Here is a 4,421-nt window from a genome sequence, read left to right as displayed (position 1 = left end):
GGGGCTAGGCCAGCTGTTTTCCCTAAGTCACCAGCTGTTTTACCCATCGGAAAGTAGCCCTGGCTCCTCTGCTAAAATAGTTTCTAGGTTGCAGCCGTGGCAGCTCTAGTGGGCCAGGGCCTGGGAGTGGTTAACTCCTCGGATCCGGGCAGCAGCTGCCGCATACCTGCTTTCCGCATTCTCCAGACTCAACAGACTTCCAGATGCCCCAAGAAGGCTACGTATGGTTATCCTCCATCAACCACTGCCATTCCCCTTCCCAGAGCCTTGTCCCCAGGGGAACCTAGGCGAGGCTCAAAGGAATAAATATCACCAACCCCCATAGAGAATAATTCTAACAGTAATCCCTGTTTTCAACTGTTAGCCTTGAAGCTACCAGGATTAACTAAGTGACTCCTTTGACTTCATTTTGACAACTCTGGGGCACAGTTGAGTATTTACTGAAGTGAAAAGGACAAAACCCAAGGTGTCAAGAGTCTGTTACCAAGAGCTGGCTGGAGGCTGCTCAGCCCTGGTGGCTCTGGACCAGCCCTCTGCACGATTTAAGTTTCCCTCAGCCCTCTCTCCTAGGTCTGGGGCTCGAGGAAACGGAAAGATAGAGTTAACACCACCAGGCCGGATGAAGAGTTGGGCCAAGGCACCTTCCAAGTATTTATTAGGGATTACTCCTCCTGGTGGCTGCGGTTGGCCTGGGCGAGATCCCAGCCTCACGGCCTTCTGGCTGCCTGCCTTGGGGTCACTTACTACCTCTCAGCCTGTCTTGTCTCCAGAGCTGGAAAAAAAGAGACATGAGCAACTGCCCTTGGTTTTGACAGTGCGAAATGTCGTCTCTTCGCAGTATGACTTGACCACAGTCAGTAAGGGGCAGAGAGGCCCTTCTACCATGGCTGCCTCCAGGCTAAGTGGAGCTGGTAGGGTGGGGAGCTGTCATCGCTGGTTCAGGAGTCCCTACACAGGGAAAGCCGGCTGAGGACCACAGAGCAGTTACCTGGGTAGACGGGTTCAGCCTGTCTCTGGACCTCCCAAGGCCTCCTGTTTTAACTCTGTACCCCTGTGTCTTTTCTCCAGAGACCAGAGCCTGGTCTGGGGAAAGGGCCAAGGAACAGGGGCAATCCCAGGCCTAGAATGGCTCAGAAGGTGACTTGGCTGTGGCTGGGTGGGATCTCAGGGTCTGGGAACGACCCCTCAGGATGCAGTGACCCGTGTTCTCCCCTTTTGTCCCATCCACCCTGCCTACCATGGGTCAGTTCCCTGGTCCCAGCCTAGACATCTGGAACTGGGGCAGACAAAGGGCTGCGGGAAGGGACAATCACCTTCTGTCCATTTTCAGATGCTGGGCCAGGCCTGGCCGGGGCTGGGGGCCGGAGCCCCGGCGAGGCGGTGCCAGGCCCCCCGCGGGCAGCGGACAATGTTGGCAGTGATGGAGAGGAGGTATTTCAAAGCGTTTTGTTCCTCCTGACCCCCTCCCCTGCACACATCTCGCCCTGGCCCCACCCCCAGCCACCCAGGCCTTGCTCTGGGCGGCTTGGGGACTGGCCACATTCTTGACCTCAGGGGAAAAGTTTAGACTCTTTGCGCCCTGGGCAACAATAACAGTGTCACAGACCTGATTTAGGAGCAGCACTTACCATCACAAAGCCCCAGACAAAGGGCTGGGGCTGAGAACTCGCTGGCCTCTGAGCTGATTCCACTGCCAGGCTCTGTTCACTTCTCTTCCAGGTTCCGCCCAGGCCCACTCTGTGCCAGGTGCGGACACACCTGGGAGGGACCTGAGGCCCAGGGAAGGAGGAACCAACCAACTGGGAATGAAAGAGTTTCGAGAGCCACTACCACATACTCTCCGAGAAGCTGTTAAGTGACCCTGGCTGGGTCCTTCCCGACTCCCACTCCAGGCCTCAGTCTTCCTGTGTCATAGCGACGACACGGAAAGCGTGAGGCTCTGTCTTTGAGGCAGCCAGGTGGGGGACATATACATGAGTCAGTCAGAGATCAGCCTGGGCGACACAGTGAGATCCAGTGTGTAAAGATGTCCTGGTGAAGAGAGGAAGAGTGTCCCTACTGCACTCTGGCACTTCCTGGGTGCTGGGCTCACTACGTCCTTACTGGATTTCACCCCCTTTGATCATTTAGACCCTAATCAACCTTACAGGGTAGGTGTATCATTAAATGATTCAAAGCGGATAAACTGAGGCTTAGAGAGGTGGAATGACTTGCCCAGGGCCAGGCTGCTTTGCTCCTGACTGCCCCAGTGGGAAGGGAGCGAGGAGGCAGCTGGCCTCTGCTGAGCTGGGGTGGAAGGGCCTCCCCTCCCAACAGAAGGCCATGAATAAATAAATATTTGATTATCCCCAGGGGGACTTCCACCCCAGAGCAGGTGCCTTTAAAAATCTGGATTGATTCTTGTCTATGAGCAGAGGTTGGCCTGGGTGGACACCCAGATGCAAGAGACTGGACACAATGACCACCCCTCCCCTCCCCATGAAGGCTTAGGAAGTAGAGGCATCACAAAAGGTCACTTAAAGGTTTGTGGCACCCGCCTTAGGCTTTGGGTCTGTGCAGTGTCCATTTGGTGAACTTCACTGCAGGTCTCAGAACAGCGCCTGAAGCCGTGAAGGGAGCCAGCGCGGCTTGCCTCACAGAACGCACCAGAGACATCATGCGGTGCCCTTAGCTTTCCTCTCCATGACGTGGCTGGGTGTGGAATACAACATGGGGGGCTATAGTTGGACACCAAGAGCAAAGAAGTGCCTGCTCTCTAGGATCTGTCACCGGAAGGCCAGTGATGACTTCAGGGGTAAAAGGCAGGAGACCAAAGTGACCGCAGCCCCAGCAGGGGTTGTCTGCAGCCCTGACGGAAATCCAAGAGGCCTCCTGAAGCCTTGTACAGACCCTACTTCCGCCCCTCACCTGACTCTCAATCCACAGGAATGGAGTTACATAGGTGGGCAGGGACAGACAGGAAGTAGGGTGACAGCAGCAGCACTGACCCCCGAGAGCCGTTCGCTTGTGAGGACCTGCTACTTCTACAAATCACCCATTCACTCGGTCACTGATGGGCAGGGTCTCACGCAGCCAGTTTAGCCTTAGAGCACTTTATACAGCCTAGGCTAGCCTTGCACTTTGTTTTGGTTTTTGTTTTTCGAAACAGGGTTTCTCTGTGTAGCCTTGGCTGTCCTGGACTTGCTTTGTAGACCAGGCTGGCCTCGAACTCACAGCGATCTGCCTGCCTCTGCCTCCCGAGTGCTCGGATTAAAGGCGTGCGCTACTGCGCCTGGCTATGACCTTGAACTCTTGATCCTTTTCCTGCTTCTACTTCTCAGGTGCTGGGATGACAGTCATGGACCACCATAATCCCAACTACTTTCAGAAAGTTAAACGTGATGCAGTCAAATAAAATAGTGGGTTGGGCGTGGCACTGTATTGCTTTAATCACAGCACTTGGGGGACAGAGGTAGATGTATTTCTGCAAGTTCCATGCCATCTTGGTCTACATAGCAAAGGCCAGGCAAGTCAAGGCACATCCTGAGATCCTGTCTCAAAAGTGGCTTTGGGAACTGTGATGGCATGTCCCTGAGGTTGAGCAACAAGACAGTCTCTGTCAAGCCGGGCGTGGTGGCGCACGCCTTTAATCCCAGCACTCGGGAGGCAGAGGCAGGCGGATCGCTGTGAGTTCGAGGTCAGCCTGGTCTACAAAGCAAGTCTAGGACAGCTAAGGCTACACAGAGAAACCTTGTCTAAAAAAAAAAAAAAAAAAAAAAAAGACTCTGTCTCAGCAATAACAAGCGGGCTTGGAATCTAGGGTCCTGCATTTCAGCCTCCATCCCCTCCTCCCCAATTCATACCAAGAATAAAGTTTCTCTGACTACTAGCCTGTCCTTTCAAGGCCTCTCCCCAAACCACCGCTGACACACCTCAGTCACACACAGTGGCTGAGACCATCCAAACAGAAAATGCCCCAACTCTAGGAGACACAGAGAGTCTGTGGAGGCCCTAAGCAGCCCTCAGAATGACAGCTTCCCTCCCTGCCTGGCTTCAGACTAGAGGAGCACTCACCAGGCTGAGCATCTTGGGGTCTCCCGCAGCCCAGAGATGGATGACACTGCTGGGTGCTTAGGTACAAGATGACTGCCCGCCCAGCTCTTACTTTGGAGGGTTGGCCAGGCAGCCCATCCCAGGCCCAGACTTTCTTGGCATCTCTAGGCAGGAAGGGCACTGCCTGGGGGTTGGGAAGAGCAAGGAAAAACATCATAAGCAAAGGTGTCTCCCAGAGGGCTTGGCCCAACCTTCAGTTCACTTTCCTCTGAACATTGCGGGATGAGGGTCCAAGAAGCCAGGGGTCCAGAAGAACCAGCGGAGGCTAATAGAGAGGTTGATCTGACCCAGACCCCTGCCCTACCCCCACCCCAAGGCCAGGGAGGCCC

The sequence above is a fragment of the Acomys minous genome (genome assembly GCF_964271855.1).
Source record: "Acomys minous genome assembly, chromosome: 10".
Taxonomy (NCBI): Eukaryota; Metazoa; Chordata; class Mammalia; order Rodentia; family Muridae; genus Acomys; species Acomys minous.
This window is presented reverse-complemented; position numbering follows the sequence as displayed.